The sequence below is a fragment of the Lissotriton helveticus genome, chromosome 1_1 (assembly GCF_964261635.1).
Source record: "Lissotriton helveticus chromosome 1_1, aLisHel1.1, whole genome shotgun sequence".
Lineage (NCBI taxonomy): Eukaryota > Metazoa > Chordata > Amphibia > Caudata > Salamandridae > Lissotriton > Lissotriton helveticus.
This window is the reverse complement of record NC_136057.1, coordinates 216,026,732-216,048,444: the sequence shown is the minus strand read 5'-3', so window position 1 is coordinate 216,048,444 and position 21,713 is coordinate 216,026,732. Positions and strand designations below refer to the sequence as shown.

Below are 21,713 nucleotides of genomic sequence, written 5' to 3'. Positions count from 1 at the left end.
TGTTGATCAGCTTTATAAAGTTCATTTGATACTATAACCATGGATTTATTTTGAATATTGAATTGGGGAAATTATATTCACCGTCTCAAGTTACATGATACCTTAGGTAAGTCTACGTACGACTTAAGTTTAGTCAAATGGCACATGATATATGAGGCAGATGTGCATTTCACAACTCCATGAAAGACGTTTTTGCAATTTTAGTAATGGAATATCTTATTCGTCATGCAGGGGAACACAAAAAGAGCATCCAATTAGAGTAATTTTTCTTTAAAGGAAGCAACCGCCTGAACAGGGACTTGAACCCTGGACCCTCAGATTAAAAGTCTGATGCTCTACCGACTAAGCTATCCAGGCTCTGCTATACTCTGTCTTAAAATCAGCTAAACAAATGTGGACGTACACTGACCTACACTCTATGTATTAATATGGTTACATATATTAGCAATCAAATTTGTAGAGTTTAATAACAAATTGATGTTTTAACCCCTTCCATGCTCATGACGAGCTCAGCTCTTCGTGCAGTACACTTGTCGTGTGCTTATGACGAGCTGAGCTCATCATGAACAATGGATTTACAGATCATTCAGCACAGGAGGAAAATCTCCTGTAGCATTGAAGGTGTTAAGCATTTGAAATTTCAGCAGCACACGTAATCCATTTTAAATCCTGAAATTTGGACTATCTCATTTTCGGCTGACTTAGAAATCATGTGTCTAAAATGACATTGTGAAATCAATAAAGTGCCAAATACTATTACTACCTACTAAATTACATTTTCAGCAGTATCTTTGGGAATTTCCTCTTGGGCATAGATTATGCAATGTTTTCAAAGCAAACAGTCTCTGTTTAAGTAGACTTTCTTTCTCTGCCATTTTGGTAAATGTTTCTGGTGATGCAGACGCAGGCATTGCTTGTTACTGTTTCAATTAGTTAAAAAAGAAGAGGAGGGATAAAATTGACCCAGCTGGTGTTTGAACACAAAGCCTTTGAATGCTTTTGCTACATTCGTCTAGGACTCCAAGCCGCTATCCATTGCACTAGAGATCCGACCTGATTCAACACGGTGATCAGAGATTCACAAATAAAAAGATGACCTATCAGCTGTTGACCAACTTTATCAAGTTAATCGGACACTACCTTACATTTTGAACATTGAATTGGGTAAAAGATAATCAACAAACTACATGATACAGTTTGGGTAAGTCTTCTTAACCCTTGTCAAAGAATGTAGAAGACAGATGGGTATGTAATGACTTGATTAAGACTTTTTTGAAACATCTCTAATAGGACTCCCCATTCATTGGATCCTGAAAAGAGTATGCAATTGATATACCTTTTCTTTAACCAAGCCGCCTGAACAGGGATTTGAACCCTGGGCCCTCAGATTAAAAGTCTGATGCTCTCCCGACTGAGCTATCCAGGCTCAGAGAGGTCGCTCCACAAAATGACCTTATCAACATTTGGAGGTGTCCCAACTATCACTACGTTTCTTAAGATGGTTGCCGGTATTAAGTACTGAATACGCGGAATATAATAATGAATTGGTACTTCAAGCATTTGAAATCTCTTCAGTAAATTTAACCTTATTGTAAGTCCTGAAATTGCTACTATCTCAATTTTTTTTGCTGACTTAGAATTCATATGTTTTTATTGACATTGTAAAATTAAGGAAGGGCCCAAAATCTTACTTCTGAGTAAATTACATTTTCATAAGTACAGCTGCCAATTTCCTCTTCTGCAAAGATTGCGTAACTTGAATAGTATCTATTTAAAATAGACTTCCTTTCACTGCCCTTTTTGGTGAAGCAGAAGCATGTATGCACTGTTTATTACTCTTTTAAACAGTTATGAAATAAATAGGGATAAAACTGACTCTGGTGGGATTCGAACCCACAACCTTTGAATATCTTTTTTACATTCACCTAGAAGTCAAATGCCCTATCCATTGCGCCACAGAGCCAATACGCTCTGATGAGGTGCAGAGATATTCTGAAATGAAATAATGTTGATCAGCTTTATAAAGTTCATTTGATACTATAACCATGGATTTATTTTGAATATTGAATTGGGGAAATTATATTCACCGTCTCAAGTTACATGATACCTTAGGTAAATCTACGTACGACTTAAGTTTAGTCAAATGGCACATGATATATGAGGCAGATGTGCATTTCACAACTCCTTGAAAGACGTTTTTGCAATTTTAGTAATGGAATATCTTATTCGTCATGCAGGGGAACACAAAAAGAGCATCCAATTAGAGTAATTTTTCTTTAAAGGAAGCAACCGCCTGAACAGGGACTTGAACCCTGGACCCTCAGATTAAAAGTCTGATGCTCTACCGACTGAGCTATCCAGGCTCTGCTATACTCTGTCTTAAAATCAGCTAAACAAATGTGGACGTACACTGACCTACACTCTATGTATTAATATGGTTACATATATTAGCAATCAAATTTGTAGAGTTTAATAACAAATTGATGTTTTAACCCCTTCCATGCTCATGACGAGCTCAGCTCTTCGTGCAGTACACTTGTCGTGTGCTTATGACGAGCTGAGCTCGTCATGAACAATGGATTTACAGATCATTCAGCACAGGAGGAAAATCTCCTGTAGCATTGAAGGTGTTAAGCATTTGAAATTTCAGCAGCACACGTAATCCATTTTAAATCCTGAAATTTGTACTATCTCATTTTCGGCTGACTTAGAAATCATGTGTCTAAAATGACATTGTGAAATCAATAAAGTGCCAAATAGTATTACTACCTACTAAATTACATACATTTTCAGCAGTATCTTGGGGAATTTCCTCTTGGGCATAGATTATGCAATGTTTTCAAAGCAAACAGTCTCTGTTTAAGTAGACTTTCTTTCTCTGCCATTTTGGTAAATGTTTCTGGTGATGCAGACGCAGGCATTGCTTGTTACTGTTTCAATTAGTTATAAAATAAGAGGAGGGATAAAATTGACCCAGCTGGTGTTTGAACACAAAGCCTTTGAATGCTTTTGCTACATTCGTCTAGGACTCCAAGCCGCTATCCATTGCACTAGAGATCCGACCTGATTCAACACGGTGATCAGAGATTCACAAATAAAAAGATGACCTATCAGCTGTTGACCAACTTTATCAAGTTAATCGGACACTACCTTACATTTTGAACATTGAATTGGGTAAAAGATAATCAACAAACTACATGATACAGTTTGGGTAAGTCTTCTTAACCCTTGTCAAAGAATGTAGAAGACAGATGGGTATGTAATGACTTGATTAAGACTTTTTTGAAACATCTCTAATAGGACTCCCCATTCATTGGATCCTGAAAAGAGTATGCAATTGATATACCTTTTCTTTAACCAAGCCGCCTGAACAGGGACTTGAACCCTGGGCCCTCAGATTAAAAGTCTGATGCTCTCCCGACTGAGCTATCCAGGCTCAGAGAGGTCGCTCCACAAAATGACCTTATCAACATTTGGAGGTGTCCCAACTATCACTACGTTTCTTAAGATGGTTGCCGGTATTAAGTACTGAATACGCGGAATATAATAATGAATTGGTACTTCAAGCATTTGAAATCTCTTCAGTAAATTTAACCTTATTGTAAGTCCTGAAATTGCTACTATCTCAATTTTTTTTGCTGACTTAGAATTCATATGTTTTTATTGACATTGTAAAATTAAGGAAGGGCCCAAAATCTTACTTCTGAGTAAATTACATTTTCATAAGTACAGCTGCCAATTTCCTCTTCTGCAAAGATTGCGTAACTTGAATAGTATCTATTTAAAATAGACTTCCTTTCACTGCCCTTTTTGGTGAAGCAGAAGCATGTATGCACTGTTTATTACTCTTTTAAACAGTTATGAAATAAATAGGGATAAAACTGACTCTGGTGGGATTCGAACCCACAACCTTTGAATATCTTTTTTACATTCACCTAGAAGTCCAATGCGCTATCCATTGCGCCACAGAGCCAATACGCTCTGATGAGGTGCAGAGATATTCTGAAATGAAATAATGTTGATCAGCTTTATAAAGTTCATTTGATACTATAACCATGGATTTATTTTGAATATTGAATTGGGGAAATTATATTCACCGTCTCAAGTTACATGATACCTTAGGTAAATCTACGTACGACTTAAGTTTAGTCAAATGGCACATGATATATGAGGCAGATGTGCATTTCACAACTCCATGAAAGACGTTTTTGCAATTTGAGTAATGGAATATCTTATTCGTCATGCAGGGGAACACAAAAAGAGCATCCAATTAGAGTAATTTTTCTTTAAAGGAAGCACCCGCCTGAACAGGGACTTGAACCCTGGACCCTCAGATTAAAAGTCTGATGCTCTACCGACTGAGCTATCCAGGCTCTGCTATACTCTGTCTTAAAATCAGCTAAACAAATGTGGACGTACACTGACCTACACTCTGTGTATTAATATGGTTACATATATTAGCAATCAAATTTGTAGAGTTTAATAACAAATTGATGTTTTAACCCCTTCCATGCTCATGACGAGCTCAGCTCGTCGTGCAGTACACTTGTCGTGTGCTTATGACGAGCTGAGCTCGTCATGAACAATGGATTTACAGATCATTCAGCACAGGAGGAAAATCTCCTGTAGCATTGAAGGTGTTAAGCATTTGAAATTTCAGCAGCACACGTAATCCATTTTAAATCCTGAAATTTGGACTATCTCATTTTCGGCTGACTTAGAAATCATGTGTCTAAAATGACATTGTGAAATCAATAAAGTGCCAAATACTATTACTACCTACTAAATTACATTTTCAGCAGTATCTTTGGGAATTTCCTCTTGGGCATAGATTATGCAATGTTTTCAAAGCAAACAGTCTCTGTTTAAGTAGACTTTCTTTCACTGCCATGTTGGTAAATGTTTCTGGTGATGCAGACGCAGGCATTGCTTGTTACTGTTTCAATTAGTTATAAAATAAGAGGAGGGATAAAATTGACCCAGCTGGTGTTTGAACACAAAGCCTTTGAATGCTTTTGCTACATTCGTCTAGGACTCCAAGCCGCTATCCATTGCACTAGAGATCCGACCTGATTCAACACGGTGATCAGAGATTCACAAATAAAAAGATGACCTATCAGCTGTTGACCAACTTTATCAAGTTAATCGGACACTACCTTACATTTTGAACATTGAATTGGGTAAAAGATAATCAACATGTCAAACTACATGATACAGTTTGGGTAAGTCTTCTTAACCCTTGTCAAAGAATGTAGAAGACAGATGGGTATGTAATGACTTGATTAAGACTATTTTGAAACATCTCTAATAGGACTCCCCATTCATTGGATCCTGAAAAGAGTATGCAATTGATATACCTTTTCTTTAACCAAGCCGCCTGAACAGGGACTTGAACCCTGGGCCTTCAGATTAAAAGTCTGATGCTCTCCCGACTGAGCTATCCAGGCTCGGAGAGGTCGCTCCACAAAATGACCTTATCAACATTTAGAAGTGTCCCAACTATCACTACGTTTCTTAAGATGGTTGCCGGTATTAAGTACTGAATACGCGGAATATAATAATGAATTGGTACTTCAAGCATTTGAAATCTCTTCAGTAAATTTAACCTTATTGTAAGTCCTGAAATTGCTACTATCTCATTTTTTTTGCTGACTTAGAAGTCATATGTTTTTATTGACATTGTAAAATTAAGGAAGGGCCCAAAATCTTACTTCTGAGTAAATTACATTTTCATAAGTACAGCTGCCAATTTCCTCTTCTGCAAAGATCGCGTAATTTGAATAGTATCTATTTAAAATAGACTTCCTTTCACTGCCCTTTTTCGTGACGCAGAAGCATGCATGCACTGTTTATTACTCTTTTAAACAGTTATGAAATAAATAGGGATAAAACTGACTCTGGTGGGATTCGAACCCACAACCTTTGAATATCTTTTTTACATTCACCTAGAAGTCCAATGCGCTATCCATTGCGCCAGAGAGCCAATACGCTCTGATTAGGTGCAGAGATATTCTGAAATGAAATAATGTTGATCAGCTTTATAAAGTTCATTTGATACTATAACCATGGATTTATTTTGAATATTGAATTGGGGAAATTATATTCACCGTCTCAAGTTACATGATACCTTAGGTAAGTCTACGTACGACTTAAGTTTAGTCAAATGGCACATGATATATGAGGCAGATGTGCATTTCACAACTCCATGAAAGACGTTTTTGCAATTTTAGTAATGGAATATCTTATTCGTCATGCAGGGGAACACAAAAAGAGCATCCAATTAGAGTAATTTTTCTTTAAAGGAAGCAACCGCCTGAACAGGGACTTGAACCCTGGACCCTCAGATTAAAAGTCTGATGCTCTACCGACTAAGCTATCCAGGCTCTGCTATACTCTGTCTTAAAATCAGCTAAACAAATGTGGACGTACACTGACCTACACTCTATGTATTAATATGGTTACATATATTAGCAATCAAATTTGTAGAGTTTAATAACAAATTGATGTTTTAACCCCTTCCATGCTCATGACGAGCTCAGCTCTTCGTGCAGTACACTTGTCGTGTGCTTATGACGAGCTGAGCTCGTCATGAACAATGGATTTACAGATCATTCAGCACAGGAGGAAAATCTCCTGTAGCATTGAAGGTGTTAAGCATTTGAAATTTCAGCAGCACACGTAATCCATTTTAAATCCTGAAATTTGGACTATCTCATTTTCGGCTGACTTAGAAATCATGTGTCTAAAATGACATTGTGAAATCAATAAAGTGCCAAATAGTATTACTACCTACTAAATTACATACATTTTCAGCAGTATCTTGGGGAATTTCCTCTTGGGCATAGATTATGCAATGTTTTCAAAGCAAACAGTCTCTGTTTAAGTAGACTTTCTTTCTCTGCCATTTTGGTAAATGTTTCTGGTGATGCAGACGCAGGCATTGCTTGTTACTGTTTCAATTAGTTATAAAATAAGAGGAGGGATAAAATTGACCCAGCTGGTGTTTGAACACAAAGCCTTTGAATGCTTTTGCTACATTCGTCTAGGACTCCAAGCCGCTATCCATTGCACTAGAGATCCGACCTGATTCAACACGGTGATCAGAGATTCACAAATAAAAAGATGACCTATCAGCTGTTGACCAACTTTATCAAGTTAATCGGACACTACCTTACATTTTGAACATTGAATTGGGTAAAAGATAATCAACAAACTACATGATACAGTTTGGGTAAGTCTTCTTAACCCTTGTCAAAGAATGTAGAAGACAGATGGGTATGTAATGACTTGATTAAGACTTTTTTGAAACATCTCTAATAGGACTCCCCATTCATTGGATCCTGAAAAGAGTATGCAATTGATATACCTTTTCTTTAACCAAGCCGCCTGAACAGGGACTTGAACCCTGGGCCCTCAGATTAAAAGTCTGATGCTCTCCCGACTGAGCTATCCAGGCTCAGAGAGGTCGCTCCACAAAATGACCTTATCAACATTTGGAGGTGTCCCAACTATCACTACGTTTCTTAAGATGGTTGCCGGTATTAAGTACTGAATACGCGGAATATAATAATGAATTGGTACTTCAAGCATTTGAAATCTCTTCAGTAAATTTAACCTTATTGTAAGTCCTGAAATTGCTACTATCTCAATTTTTTTTGCTGACTTAGAATTCATATGTTTTTATTGACATTGTAAAATTAAGGAAGGGCCCAAAATCTTACTTCTGAGTAAATTACATTTTCATAAGTACAGCTGCCAATTTCCTCTTCTGCAAAGATTGCGTAACTTGAATAGTATCTATTTAAAATAGACTTCCTTTCACTGCCCTTTTTGGTGAAGCAGAAGCATGTATGCACTGTTTATTACTCTTTTAAACAGTTATGAAATAAATAGGGATAAAACTGACTCTGGTGGGATTCGAACCCACAACCTTTGAATATCTTTTTTACATTCACCTAGAAGTCCAATGCGCTATCCATTGCGCCACAGAGCCAATACGCTCTGATGAGGTGCAGAGATATTCTGAAATGAAATAATGTTGATCAGCTTTATAAAGTTCATTTGATACTATAACCATGGATTTATTTTGAATATTGAATTGGGGAAATTATATTCACCGTCTCAAGTTACATGATACCTTAGGTAAATCTACGTACGACTTAAGTTTAGTCAAATGGCACATGATATATGAGGCAGATGTGCATTTCACAACTCCATGAAAGACGTTTTTGCAATTTTAGTAATGGAATATCTTATTCGTCATGCAGGGGAACACAAAAAGAGCATCCAATTAGAGTAATTTTTCTTTAAAGGAAGCACCCGCCTGAACAGGGACTTGAACCCTGGACCCTCAGATTAAAAGTCTGATGCTCTACCGACTGAGCTATCCAGGCTCTGCTATACTCTGTCTTAAAATCAGCTAAACAAATGTGGACGTACACTGACCTACACTCTGTGTATTAATATGGTTACATATATTAGCAATCAAATTTGTAGAGTTTAATAACAAATTGATGTTTTAACCCCTTCCATGCTCATGACGAGCTCAGCTCGTCGTGCAGTACACTTGTCGTGTGCTTATGACGAGCTGAGCTCGTCATGAACAATGGATTTACAGATCATTCAGCACAGGAGGAAAATCTCCTGTAGCATTGAAGGTGTTAAGCATTTGAAATTTCAGCAGCACACGTAATCCATTTTAAATCCTGAAATTTGGACTATCTCATTTTCGGCTGACTTAGAAATCATGTGTCTAAAATGACATTGTGAAATCAATAAAGTGCCAAATACTATTACTACCTACTAAATTACATTTTCAGCAGTATCTTTGGGAATTTCCTCTTGGGCATAGATTATGCAATGTTTTCAAAGCAAACAGTCTCTGTTTAAGTAGACTTTCTTTCACTGCCATGTTGGTAAATGTTTCTGGTGATGCAGACGCAGGCATTGCTTGTTACTGTTTCAATTAGTTATAAAATAAGAGGAGGGATAAAATTGACCCAGCTGGTGTTTGAACACAAAGCCTTTGAATGCTTTTGCTACATTCGTCTAGGACTCCAAGCCGCTATCCATTGCACTAGAGATCCGACCTGATTCAACACGGTGATCAGAGATTCACAAATAAAAAGATGACCTATCAGCTGTTGACCAACTTTATCAAGTTAATCGGACACTACCTTACATTTTGAACATTGAATTGGGTAAAAGATAATCAACATGTCAAACTACATGATACAGTTTGGGTAAGTCTTCTTAACCCTTGTCAAAGAATGTAGAAGACAGATGGGTATGTAATGACTTGATTAAGACTATTTTGAAACATCTCTAATAGGACTCCCCATTCATTGGATCCTGAAAAGAGTATGCAATTGATATACCTTTTCTTTAACCAAGCCGCCTGAACAGGGACTTGAACCCTGGGCCTTCAGATTAAAAGTCTGATGCTCTCCCGACTGAGCTATCCAGGCTCGGAGAGGTCGCTCCACAAAATGACCTTATCAACATTTAGAAGTGTCCCAACTATCACTACGTTTCTTAAGATGGTTGCCGGTATTAAGTACTGAATACGCGGAATATAATAATGAATTGGTACTTCAAGCATTTGAAATCTCTTCAGTAAATTTAACCTTATTGTAAGTCCTGAAATTGCTACTATCTCATTTTTTTTGCTGACTTAGAAGTCATATGTTTTTATTGACATTGTAAAATTAAGGAAGGGCCCAAAATCTTACTTCTGAGTAAATTACATTTTCATAAGTACAGCTGCCAATTTCCTCTTCTGCAAAGATCGCGTAATTTGAATAGTATCTATTTAAAATAGACTTCCTTTCACTGCCCTTTTTCGTGAAGCAGAAGCATGCATGCACTGTTTATTACTCTTTTAAACAGTTATGAAATAAATAGGGATAAAACTGACTCTGGTGGGATTCGAACCCACAACCTTTGAATATCTTTTTTACATTCACCTAGAAGTCCAATGCGCTATCCATTGCGCCAGAGAGCCAATACGCTCTGATGAGGTGCAGAGATATTCTGAAATGAAATAATGTTGATCAGCTTTATAAAGTTCATTTGATACTATAACCATGGATTTATTTTGAATATTGAATTGGGGAAATTATATTCACCGTCTCAAGTTACATGATACCTTAGGTAAGTCTACGTACGACTTAAGTTTAGTCAAATGGCACATGATATATGAGGCAGATGTGCATTTCACAACTCCATGAAAGACGTTTTTGCAATTTTAGTAATGGAATATCTTATTCGTCATGCAGGGGAACACAAAAAGAGCATCCAATTAGAGTAATTTTTCTTTAAAGGAAGCAACCGCCTGAACAGGGACTTGAACCCTGGACCCTCAGATTAAAAGTCTGATGCTCTACCGACTAAGCTATCCAGGCTCTGCTATACTCTGTCTTAAAATCAGCTAAACAAATGTGGACGTACACTGACCTACACTCTATGTATTAATATGGTTACATATATTAGCAATCAAATTTGTAGAGTTTAATAACAAATTGATGTTTTAACCCCTTCCATGCTCATGACGAGCTCAGCTCTTCGTGCAGTACACTTGTCGTGTGCTTATGACGAGCTGAGCTCGTCATGAACAATGGATTTACAGATCATTCAGCACAGGAGGAAAATCTCCTGTAGCATTGAAGGTGTTAAGCATTTGAAATTTCAGCAGCACACGTAATCCATTTTAAATCCTGAAATTTGGACTATCTCATTTTCGGCTGACTTAGAAATCATGTGTCTAAAATGACATTGTGAAATCAATAAAGTGCCAAATACTATTACTACCTACTAAATTACATTTTCAGCAGTATCTTTGGGAATTTCCTCTCGGGCATAGATTATGCAATGTTTTCAAAGCAAACAGTCTCTGTTTAAGTAGACTTTCTTTCTCTGCCATTTTGGTAAATGTTTCTGGTGATGCAGACGCAGGCATTGCTTGTTACTGTTTCAATTAGTTATAAAATAAGAGGAGGGATAAAATTGACCCAGCTGGTGTTTGAACACAAAGCCTTTGAATGCTTTTGCTACATTCGTCTAGGACTCCAAGCCGCTATCCATTGCACTAGAGATCCGACCTGATTCAACACGGTGATCAGAGATTCACAAATAAAAAGATGACCTATCAGCTGTTGACCAACTTTATCAAGTTAATCGAACACTACCTTACATTTTGAACATTGAATTGGGTAAAAGATAATCAACAAACTACATGATACAGTTTGGGTAAGTCTTCTTAACCCTTGTCAAAGAATGTAGAAGACAGATGGGTATGTAATGACTTGATTAAGACTTTTTTGAAACATCTCTAATAGGACTCCCCATTCATTGGATCCTGAAAAGAGTATGCAATTGATATACCTTTTCTTTAACCAAGCCGCCTGAACAGGGACTTGAACCCTGGGCCCTCAGATTAAAAGTCTGATGCTCTCCCGACTGAGCTATCCAGGCTCAGAGAGGTCGCTCCACAAAATGACCTTATCAACATTTGGAGGTGTCCCAACTATCACTACGTTTCTTAAGATGGTTGCCGGTATTAAGTACTGAATACGCGGAATATAATAATGAATTGGTACTTCAAGCATTTGAAATCTCTTCAGTAAATTTAACCTTATTGTAAGTCCTGAAATTGCTACTATCTCAATTTTTTTTGCTGACTTAGAATTCATATGTTTTTATTGACATTGTAAAATTAAGGAAGGGCCCAAAATCTTACTTCTGAGTAAATTACATTTTCATAAGTACAGCTGCCAATTTCCTCTTCTGCAAAGATTGCGTAACTTGAATAGTATCTATTTAAAATAGACTTCCTTTCACTGCCCTTTTTGGTGAAGCAGAAGCATGTATGCACTGTTTATTACTCTTTTAAACAGTTATGAAATAAATAGGGATAAAACTGACTCTGGTGGGATTCGAACCCACAACCTTTGAATATCTTTTTTACATTCACCTAGAAGTCCAATGCGCTATCCATTGCGCCACAGAGCCAATACGCTCTGATGAGGTGCAGAGATATTCTGAAATGAAATAATGTTGATCAGCTTTATAAAGTTCATTTGATACTATAACCATGGATTTATTTTGAATATTGAATTGGGGAAATTATATTCACCGTCTCAAGTTACATGATACCTTAGGTAAATCTACGTACGACTTAAGTTTAGTCAAATGGCACATGATATATGAGGCAGATGTGCATTTCACAACTCCATGAAAGACGTTTTTGCAATTTTAGTAATGGAATATCTTATTCGTCATGCAGGGGAACACAAAAAGAGCATCCAATTAGAGTAATTTTTCTTTAAAGGAAGCACCCGCCTGAACAGGGACTTGAACCCTGGACCCTCAGATTAAAAGTCTGATGCTCTACCGACTGAGCTATCCAGGCTCTGCTATACTCTGTCTTAAAATCAGCTAAACAAATGTGGACGTACACTGACCTACACTCTGTGTATTAATATGGTTACATATATTAGCAATCAAATTTGTAGAGTTTAATAACAAATTGATGTTTTAACCCCTTCCATGCTCATGACGAGCTCAGCTCGTCGTGCAGTACACTTGTCGTGTGCTTATGACGAGCTGAGCTCGTCATGAACAATGGATTTACAGATCATTCAGCACAGGAGGAAAATCTCCTGTAGCATTGAAGGTGTTAAGCATTTGAAATTTCAGCAGCACACGTAATCCATTTTAAATCCTGAAATTTGGACTATCTCATTTTCGGCTGACTTAGAAATCATGTGTCTAAAATGACATTGTGAAATCAATAAAGTCCCAAATACTATTACTACCTACTAAATTACATTTTCAGCAGTATCTTTGGGAATTTCCTCTTGGGCATAGATTATGCAATGTTTTCAAAGCAAACAGTCTCTGTTTAAGTAGACTTTCTTTCACTGCCATGTTGGTAAATGTTTCTGGTGATGCAGACGCAGGCATTGCTTGTTACTGTTTCAATTAGTTATAAAATAAGAGGAGGGATAAAATTGACCCAGCTGGTGTTTGAACACAAAGCCTTTGAATGCTTTTGCTACATTCGTCTAGGACTCCAAGCCGCTATCCATTGCACTAGAGATCCGACCTGATTCAACACGGTGATCAGAGATTCACAAATAAAAAGATGACCTATCAGCTGTTGACCAACTTTATCAAGTTAATCGGACACTACCTTACATTTTGAACATTGAATTGGGTAAAAGATAATCAACATGTCAAACTACATGATACAGTTTGGGTAAGTCTTCTTAACCCTTGTCAAAGAATGTAGAAGACAGATGGGTATGTAATGACTTGATTAAGACTATTTTGAAACATCTCTAATAGGACTCCCCATTCATTGGATCCTGAAAAGAGTATGCAATTGATATACCTTTTCTTTAACCAAGCCGCCTGAACAGGGACTTGAACCCTGGGCCTTCAGATTAAAAGTCTGATGCTCTCCCGACTGAGCTATCCAGGCTCGGAGAGGTCTCTCCACAAAATGACCTTATCAACATTTAGAAGTGTCCCAACTATCACTACGTTTCTTAAGATGGTTGCCGGTATTAAGTACTGAATACGCGGAATATAATAATGAATTGGTACTTCAAGCATTTGAAATCTCTTCAGTAAATGTAACCTTATTGTAAGTCCTGAAATTGCTACTATCTCATTTTTTTTGCTGACTTAGAAGTCATATGTTTTTATTGACATTGTAAAATTAAGGAAGGGCCCAAAATCTTACTTCTGAGTAAATTACATTTTCATAAGTACAGCTGCCAATTTCCTCTTCTGCAAAGATTGCGTAATTTGAATAGTATCTATTTAAAATAGACTTCCTTTCACTGCCCTTTTTCGTGAAGCAGAAGCATGCATGCACTGTTTATTACTCTTTTAAACAGTTATGAAATAAATAGGGATAAAACTGACTCTGGTGGGATTCGAACCCACAACCTTTGAATATCTTTTTTACATTCACCTAGAAGTCCAATGCGCTATCCATTGCGCCACAGAGCCAATACGCTCTGATTAGGTGCAGAGATATTCTGAAATGAAATAATGTTGATCAGCTTTATAAAGTTCATTTGATACTATAACCATGGATTTATTTTGAATATTGAATTGGGGAAATTATATTCACCGTCTCAAGTTACATGATACCTTAGGTAAGTCTACGTACGACTTAAGTTTAGTCAAATGGCACATGATATATGAGGCAGATGTGCATTTCACAACTCCATGAAAGACGTTTTTGCAATTTTAGTAATGGAATATCTTATTCGTCATGCAGGGGAACACAAAAAGAGCATCCAATTAGAGTAATTTTTCTTTAAAGGAAGCAACCGCCTGAACAGGGACTTGAACCCTGGACCCTCAGATTAAAAGTCTGATGCTCTACCGACTAAGCTATCCAGGCTCTGCTATACTCTGTCTTAAAATCAGCTAAACAAATGTGGACGTACACTGACCTACACTCTATGTATTAATATGGTTACATATATTAGCAATCAAATTTGTAGAGTTTAATAACAAATTGATGTTTTAACCCCTTCCATGCTCATGACGAGCTCAGCTCTTCGTGCAGTACACTTGTCGTGTGCTTATGACGAGCTGAGCTCGTCATGAACAATGGATTTACAGATCATTCAGCACAGGAGGAACATCTCCTGTAGCATTGAAGGTGTTAAGCATTTGAAATTTCAGCAGCACACGTAATCCATTTTAAATCCTGAAATTTGGACTATCTCATTTTCGGCTGACTTAGAAATCATGTGTCTAAAATGACATTGTGAAATCAATAAAGTGCCAAATAGTATTACTACCTACTAAATTACATACATTTTCAGCAGTATCTTGGGGAATTTCCTCTTGGGCATAGATTATGCAATGTTTTCAAAGCAAACAGTCTCTGTTTAAGTAGACTTTCTTTCTCTGCCATTTTGGTAAATGTTTCTGGTGATGCAGACGCAGGCATTGCTTGTTACTGTTTCAATTAGTTATAAAATAAGAGGAGGGATAAAATTGACCCAGCTGGTGTTTGAACACAAAGCCTTTGAATGCTTTTGCTACATTCGTCTAGGACTCCAAGCCGCTATCCATTGCACTAGAGATCCGACCTGATTCAACACGGTGATCAGAGATTCACAAATAAAAAGATGACCTATCAGCAGTTGACCAACTTTATCAAGTTAATCAGACACTACCTTACATTTTGAACATTGAATTGGGTAAAAGATAATCAACAAACTACATGATACAGTTTGGGTAAGTCTTCTTAACCCTTGTCAAAGAATGTAGAAGACAGATGGGTATGTAATGACTTGATTAAGACTTTTTTGAAACATCTCTAATAGGACTCCCCATTCATTGGATCCTGAAAAGAGTATGCAATTGATATACCTTTTCTTTAACCAAGCCGCCTGAACAGGGACTTGAACCCTGGGCCCTCAGATTAAAAGTCTGATGCTCTCCCGACTGAGCTATCCAGGCTCAGAGAGGTCGCTCCACAAAATGACCTTATCAACATTTGGAGGTGTCCCAACTATCACTACGTTTCTTAAGATGGTTGCCGGTATTAAGTACTGAATACGCGGAATATAATAATGAATTGGTACTTCAAGCATTTGAAATCTCTTCAGTAAATTTAACCTTATTGTAAGTCCTGAAATTGCTACTATCTCAATTTTTTTTGCTGACTTAGAATTCATATGTTTTTATTGACATTGTAAAATTAAGGAAGGGCCCAAAATCTTACTTCTGAGTAAATTACATTTTCATAAGTACAGCTGCCAATTTCCTCTTCTGCAAAGATTGCGTAACTTGAATAGTATCTATTTAAAATAGACTTCCTTTCACTGCCCTTTTTGGTGAAGCAGAAGCATGTATGCACTGTTTATTACTCTTTTAAACAGTTATGAAATAAATAGGGATAAAACTGACTCTGGTGGGATTCGAACCCACAACCTTTGAATATCTTTTTTACATTCACCTAGAAGTCCAATGCGCTATCCATTGCGCCACAGAGCCAATACGCTCTGATGAGGTGCAGAGATATTCTGAAATGAAATAATGTTGATCAGCTTTATAAAGTTCATTTGATACTATAACCATGGATTTATTTTGAATATTGAATTGGGGAAATTATATTCACCGTCTCAAGTTACATGATACCTTAGGTAAATCTACGTACGACTTAAGTTTAGTCAAATGGAACATGATATATGAGGCAGATGTGCATTTCACAACTCCATGAAAGACGTTTTTGCAATTTTAGTAATGGAATATCTTATTCGTCATGCAGGGGAACACAAAAAGAGCATCCAATTAGAGTAATTTTTCTTTAAAGGAAGCACCCGCCTGAACAGGGACTTGAACCCTGGACCCTCAGATTAAAAGTCTGATGCTCTACCGACTGAGCTATCCAGGCTCTGCTATACTCTGTCTTAAAATCAGCTAAACAAATGTGGACGTACACTGACCTACACTCTGTGTATTAATATGGTTACATATATTAGCAATCAAATTTGTAGAGTTTAATAACAAATTGATGTTTTAACCCCTTCCATGCTCATGACGAGCTCAGCTCGTCGTGCAGTACACTTGTCGTGTGCTTATGACGAGCTGAGCTCGTCATGAACAATGGATTTACAGATCATTCAGCACAGGAGGAAAATCTCCTGTAGCATTGAAGGTGTTAAGCATTTGAAATTTCAGCAGCACACGTAATCCATTTTAAATCCTGAAATTTGGACTATCTCATTTTCGGCTGACTTAGAAATCATGTGTCTAAAATGACATTGTGAAATCAATAAAGTCCCAAATACTATTACTACCTACTAAATTACATTTTCAGCAGTATCTTTGGGAATTTCCTCTTGGGCATAGATTATGCAATGTTTTCAAAGCAAACAGTCTCTGTTTAAGTAGACTTTCTTTCACTGCCATGTTGGTAAATGTTTCTGGTGATGCAGACGCAGGCATTGCTTGTTACTGTTTCAATTAGTTATAAAATAAGAGGAGGGATAAAATTGACCCAGCTGGTGTTTGAACACAAAGCCTTTGAATGCTTTTGCTACATTCGTCTAGGACTCCAAGCCGCTATCCATTGCACTAGAGATCCGACCTGATTCAACACGGTGATCAGAGATTCACAAATAAAAAGATGACCTATCAGCTGTTGACCAACTTTATCAAGTTAATCGGACACTACCTTACATTTTGAACATTGAATTGGGTAAAAGATAATCAACATGTCAAACTACATGATACAGTTTGGGTAAGTCTTCTTAACCCTTGTCAAAGAATGTAGAAGACAGATGGGTATGTAATGACTTGATTAAGACTATTTTGAAACATCTCTAATAGGACTCCCCATTCATTGGATCCTGAAAAGAGTATGCAATTGATATACCTTTTCTTTAACCAAGCCGCCTGAACAGGGACTTGAACCCTGGGCCTTCAGATTAAAAGTCTGATGCTCTCCCGACTGAGCTATCCAGGCTCGGAGAGGTCTCTCCACAAAATGACCTTATCAACATTTAGAAGTGTCCCAACTATCACTACGTTTCTTAAGATGGTTGCCGGTATTAAGTACTGAATACGCGGAATATAATAATGAATTGGTACTTCAAGCATTTGAAATCTCTTCAGTAAATGTAACCTTATTGTAAGTCCTGAAATTGCTACTATCTCATTTTTTTTGCTGACTTAGAAGTCATATGTTTTTATTGACATTGTAAAATTAAGGAAGGGCCCAAAATCTTACTTCTGAGTAAATTACATTTTCATAAGTACAGCTGCCAATTTCCTCTTCTGCAAAGATTGCGTAATTTGAATAGTATCTATTTAAAATAGACTTCCTTTCACTGCCCTTTTTCGTGAAGCAGAAGCATGCATGCACTGTTTATTACTCTTTTAAACAGTTATGAAATAAATAGGGATAAAACTGACTCTGGTGGGATTCGAACCCACAACCTTTGAATATCTTTTTTACATTCACCTAGAAGTCCAATGCGCTATCCATTGCGCCACAGAGCCAATACGCTCTGATTAGGTGCAGAGATATTCTGAAATGAAATAATGTTGATCAGCTTTATAAAGTTCATTTGATACTATAACCATGGATTTATTTTGAATATTGAATTGGGGAAATTATATTCACCGTCTCAAGTTACATGATACCTTAGGTAAGTCTACGTACGACTTAAGTTTAGTCAAATGGCACATGATATATGAGGCAGATGTGCATTTCACAACTCCATGAAAGACGTTTTTGCAATTTTAGTAATGGAATATCTTATTCGTCATGCAGGGGAACACAAAAAGAGCATCCAATTAGAGTAATTTTTCTTTAAAGGAAGCAACCGCCTGAACAGGGACTTGAACCCTGGACCCTCAGATTAAAAGTCTGATGCTCTACCGACTAAGCTATCCAGGCTCTGCTATACTCTGTCTTAAAATCAGCTAAACAAATGTGGACGTACACTGACCTACACTCTATGTATTAATATGGTTACATATATTAGCAATCAAATTTGTAGAGTTTAATAACAAATTGATGTTTTAACCCCTTCCATGCTCATGACGAGCTCAGCTCTTCGTGCAGTACACTTGTCGTGTGCTTATGACGAGCTGAGCTCGTCATGAACAATGGATTTACAGATCATTCAGCACAGGAGGAACATCTCCTGTAGCATTGAAGGTGTTAAGCATTTGAAATTTCAGCAGCACACGTAATCCATTTTAAATCCTGAAATTTGGACTATCTCATTTTCGGCTGACTTAGAAATCATGTGTCTAAAATGACATTGTGAAATCAATAAAGTGCCAAATAGTATTACTACCTACTAAATTACATACATTTTCAGCAGTATCTTGGGGAATTTCCTCTTGGGCATAGATTATGCAATGTTTTCAAAGCAAACAGTCTCTGTTTAAGTAGACTTTCTTTCTCTGCCATTTTGGTAAATGTTTCTGGTGATGCAGACGCAGGCATTGCTTGTTACTGTTTCAATTAGTTATAAAATAAGAGGAGGGATAAAATTGACCCAGCTGGTGTTTGAACACAAAGCCTTTGAATGCTTTTGCTACATTCGTCTAGGACTCCAAGCCGCTATCCATTGCACTAGAGATCCGACCTGATTCAACACGGTGATCAGAGATTCACAAATAAAAAGATGACCTATCAGCAGTTGACCAACTTTATCAAGTTAATCAGACACTACCTTACATTTTGAACATTGAATTGGGTAAAAGATAATCAACAAACTACATGATACAGTTTGGGTAAGTCTTCTTAACCCTTGTCAAAGAATGTAGAAGACAGATGGGTATGTAATGACTTGATTAAGACTTTTTTGAAACATCTCTAATAGGACTCCCCATTCATTGGATCCTGAAAAGAGTATGCAATTGATATACCTTTTCTTTAACCAAGCCGCCTGAACAGGGACTTGAACCCTGGGCCCTCAGATTAAAAGTCTGATGCTCTCCCGACTGAGCTATCCAGGCTCAGAGAGGTCGCTCCACAAAATGACCTTATCAACATTTGGAGGTGTCCCAACTATCACTACGTTTCTTAAGATGGTTGCCGGTATTAAGTACTGAATACGCGGAATATAATAATGAATTGGTACTTCAAGCATTTGAAATCTCTTCAGTAAATTTAACCTTATTGTAAGTCCTGAAATTGCTACTATCTCAATTTTTTTTGCTGACTTAGAATTCATATGTTTTTATTGACATTGTAAAATTAAGGAAGGGCCCAAAATCTTACTTCTGAGTAAATTACATTTTCATAAGTACAGCTGCCAATTTCCTCTTCTGCAAAGATTGCGTAACTTGAATAGTATCTATTTAAAATAGACTTCCTTTCACTGCCCTTTTTGGTGAAGCAGAAGCATGTATGCACTGTTTATTACTCTTTTAAACAGTTATGAAATAAATAGGGATAAAACTGACTCTGGTGGGATTCGAACCCACAACCTTTGAATATCTTTTTTACATTCACCTAGAAGTCAAATGCGCTATCCATTGCGCCACAGAGCCAATACGCTCTGATGAGGTGCAGAGATATTCTGAAATGAAATAATGTTGATCAGCTTTATAAAGTTCATTTGATACTATAACCATGGATTTATTTTGAATATTGAATTGGGGAAATTATATTCACCGTCTCAAGTTACATGATACCTTAGGTAAATCTACGTACGACTTAAGTTTAGTCAAATGGCACATGATATATGAGGCAGATGTGCATTTCACAACTCCATGAAAGACGTTTTTGCAATTTTAGTAATGGAATATCTTATTCGTCATGCAGGGGAACACAAAAAGAGCATCCAATTAGAGTAATTTTTCTTTAAAGGAAGCACCCGCCTGAACAGGGACTTGAACCCTGGACCCTCAGATTAAAAGTCTGATGCTCTACCGACTGAGCTATCCAGACTCTGCTATACTCTGTCTTAAAATCAGCTAAACAAATGTGGACGTACACTGACCTACACTCTGTGTATTAATATGGTTACATATATTAGCAATCAAATTTGTAGAGTTTAATAACAAATTGATGTTTTAACCCCTTCCATGCTCATGACGAGCTCAGCTCGTCGTGCAGTACACTTGTCGTGTGCTTATGACGAGCTGAGCTCGTCATGAACAATGGATTTACAGATCATTCAGCACAGGAGGAAAATCTCCTGTAGCATTGAAGGTGTTAAGCATTTGAAATTTCAGCAGCACACGTAATCCATTTTAAATCCTGAAATTTGGACTATCTCATTTTCGGCTGACTTAGAAATCATGTGTCTAAAATGACATTGTGAAATCAATAAAGTGCCAAATAGTATTACTACCTACTAAATTACATACATTTTCAGCAGTATCTTGGGGAATTTCCTCTTGGGCATAGATTATGCAATGTTTTCAAAGCAAACAGTCTCTGTTTAAGTAGACTTTCTTTCTCTGCCATTTTGGTAAATGTTTCTGGTGATGCAGACGCAGGCATTGCTTGTTACTGTTTCAATTAGTTATAAAATAAGAGGAGGGATAAAATTGACCCAGCTGGTGTTTGAACACAAAGCCTTTGAATGCTTTTGCTACATTCGTCTAGGACTCCAAGCCGCTATCCATTGCACTAGAGATCCGACCTGATTCAACACGGTGATCAGAGATTCACAAATAAAAAGATGACCTATCAGCTGTTGACCAACTTTATCAAGTTAATCGGACACTACCTTACATTTTGAACATTGAATTGGGTAAAAGATAATCAACATGTCAAACTACATGATACAGTTTGGGTAAGTCTTCTTAACCCTTGTCAAAGAATGTAGAAGACAGATGAGTATGTAATGACTTGATTAAGACTATTTTGAAACATCTCTAATAGGACTCCCCATTCATTGGATCCTGAAAAGAGTATGCAATTGATATACCTTTTCTTTAACCAAGCCGCCTGAACAGGGACTTGAACCCTGGGCATTCAGATTAAAAGTCTGATGCTCTCCCGACTGAGCTATCCAGGCTCGGAGAGGTCTCTCCACAAAATGACCTTATCAACATTTAGAAGTGTCCCAACTATCACTACGTTTCTTAAGATGGTTGCCGGTATTAAGTACTGAATACGCGGAATATAATAATGAATTGGTACTTCAAGCATTTGAAATCTCTTCAGTAAATTTAACCTTATTGTAAGTCCTGAAATTGCTACT

General features: G+C 37.1%; 22 non-coding genes across 22 annotated transcripts; all 22 read right to left on the bottom strand.

Annotated features, from left to right (window-relative positions):
* Window positions 1-284: 284 nt before the first annotated feature.
* On the bottom strand, window positions 285-357 carry TRNAK-UUU (transfer RNA lysine (anticodon UUU)). The gene has a single exon. It is a non-coding gene; the product is annotated as a tRNA-Lys (tRNA).
* Window positions 358-1,353: 996 nt separating this feature from the next.
* TRNAK-UUU (transfer RNA lysine (anticodon UUU)) lies at window positions 1,354-1,426 on the bottom strand. Its single transcript has one exon. It is a non-coding gene; the product is annotated as a tRNA-Lys (tRNA).
* Window positions 1,427-2,290: 864 nt separating this feature from the next.
* On the bottom strand, window positions 2,291-2,363 carry TRNAK-UUU (transfer RNA lysine (anticodon UUU)). Its single transcript has one exon. It is a non-coding gene; the product is annotated as a tRNA-Lys (tRNA).
* A 1,519-nt stretch (window positions 2,364-3,882) lies between these two features.
* TRNAR-UCU (transfer RNA arginine (anticodon UCU)) lies at window positions 3,883-3,973 on the bottom strand. Its single transcript is given in 2 exon segments — window positions 3,883-3,918; window positions 3,937-3,973. It is a non-coding gene; the product is annotated as a tRNA-Arg (tRNA).
* A 327-nt stretch (window positions 3,974-4,300) lies between these two features.
* On the bottom strand, window positions 4,301-4,373 carry TRNAK-UUU (transfer RNA lysine (anticodon UUU)). Its single transcript has one exon. It is a non-coding gene; the product is annotated as a tRNA-Lys (tRNA).
* A 1,001-nt stretch (window positions 4,374-5,374) lies between these two features.
* Window positions 5,375-5,447, bottom strand: TRNAK-UUU (transfer RNA lysine (anticodon UUU)). The gene has a single exon. It is a non-coding gene; the product is annotated as a tRNA-Lys (tRNA).
* Window positions 5,448-6,310: 863 nt separating this feature from the next.
* Window positions 6,311-6,383, bottom strand: TRNAK-UUU (transfer RNA lysine (anticodon UUU)). Its single transcript has one exon. It is a non-coding gene; the product is annotated as a tRNA-Lys (tRNA).
* A 1,519-nt stretch (window positions 6,384-7,902) lies between these two features.
* Window positions 7,903-7,993, bottom strand: TRNAR-UCU (transfer RNA arginine (anticodon UCU)). Its single transcript is given in 2 exon segments — window positions 7,903-7,938; window positions 7,957-7,993. It is a non-coding gene; the product is annotated as a tRNA-Arg (tRNA).
* Window positions 7,994-8,320: 327 nt separating this feature from the next.
* On the bottom strand, window positions 8,321-8,393 carry TRNAK-UUU (transfer RNA lysine (anticodon UUU)). Its single transcript has one exon. It is a non-coding gene; the product is annotated as a tRNA-Lys (tRNA).
* Window positions 8,394-9,394: 1,001 nt separating this feature from the next.
* TRNAK-UUU (transfer RNA lysine (anticodon UUU)) lies at window positions 9,395-9,467 on the bottom strand. The gene has a single exon. It is a non-coding gene; the product is annotated as a tRNA-Lys (tRNA).
* Window positions 9,468-10,330: 863 nt separating this feature from the next.
* On the bottom strand, window positions 10,331-10,403 carry TRNAK-UUU (transfer RNA lysine (anticodon UUU)). The gene has a single exon. It is a non-coding gene; the product is annotated as a tRNA-Lys (tRNA).
* Window positions 10,404-11,918: 1,515 nt separating this feature from the next.
* TRNAR-UCU (transfer RNA arginine (anticodon UCU)) lies at window positions 11,919-12,009 on the bottom strand. Its single transcript is given in 2 exon segments — window positions 11,919-11,954; window positions 11,973-12,009. It is a non-coding gene; the product is annotated as a tRNA-Arg (tRNA).
* Window positions 12,010-12,336: 327 nt separating this feature from the next.
* Window positions 12,337-12,409, bottom strand: TRNAK-UUU (transfer RNA lysine (anticodon UUU)). The gene has a single exon. It is a non-coding gene; the product is annotated as a tRNA-Lys (tRNA).
* A 1,001-nt stretch (window positions 12,410-13,410) lies between these two features.
* TRNAK-UUU (transfer RNA lysine (anticodon UUU)) lies at window positions 13,411-13,483 on the bottom strand. Its single transcript has one exon. It is a non-coding gene; the product is annotated as a tRNA-Lys (tRNA).
* A 445-nt stretch (window positions 13,484-13,928) lies between these two features.
* On the bottom strand, window positions 13,929-14,019 carry TRNAR-UCU (transfer RNA arginine (anticodon UCU)). The gene is given in 2 exon segments: window positions 13,929-13,964; window positions 13,983-14,019. It is a non-coding gene; the product is annotated as a tRNA-Arg (tRNA).
* A 327-nt stretch (window positions 14,020-14,346) lies between these two features.
* TRNAK-UUU (transfer RNA lysine (anticodon UUU)) lies at window positions 14,347-14,419 on the bottom strand. The gene has a single exon. It is a non-coding gene; the product is annotated as a tRNA-Lys (tRNA).
* A 1,519-nt stretch (window positions 14,420-15,938) lies between these two features.
* Window positions 15,939-16,029, bottom strand: TRNAR-UCU (transfer RNA arginine (anticodon UCU)). The gene is given in 2 exon segments: window positions 15,939-15,974; window positions 15,993-16,029. It is a non-coding gene; the product is annotated as a tRNA-Arg (tRNA).
* Window positions 16,030-16,356: 327 nt separating this feature from the next.
* On the bottom strand, window positions 16,357-16,429 carry TRNAK-UUU (transfer RNA lysine (anticodon UUU)). Its single transcript has one exon. It is a non-coding gene; the product is annotated as a tRNA-Lys (tRNA).
* A 1,001-nt stretch (window positions 16,430-17,430) lies between these two features.
* Window positions 17,431-17,503, bottom strand: TRNAK-UUU (transfer RNA lysine (anticodon UUU)). Its single transcript has one exon. It is a non-coding gene; the product is annotated as a tRNA-Lys (tRNA).
* A 445-nt stretch (window positions 17,504-17,948) lies between these two features.
* Window positions 17,949-18,039, bottom strand: TRNAR-UCU (transfer RNA arginine (anticodon UCU)). Its single transcript is given in 2 exon segments — window positions 17,949-17,984; window positions 18,003-18,039. It is a non-coding gene; the product is annotated as a tRNA-Arg (tRNA).
* A 327-nt stretch (window positions 18,040-18,366) lies between these two features.
* Window positions 18,367-18,439, bottom strand: TRNAK-UUU (transfer RNA lysine (anticodon UUU)). The gene has a single exon. It is a non-coding gene; the product is annotated as a tRNA-Lys (tRNA).
* Window positions 18,440-19,958: 1,519 nt separating this feature from the next.
* TRNAR-UCU (transfer RNA arginine (anticodon UCU)) lies at window positions 19,959-20,049 on the bottom strand. The gene is given in 2 exon segments: window positions 19,959-19,993; window positions 20,013-20,049. It is a non-coding gene; the product is annotated as a tRNA-Arg (tRNA).
* Window positions 20,050-21,713: the final 1,664 nt, after the last annotated feature.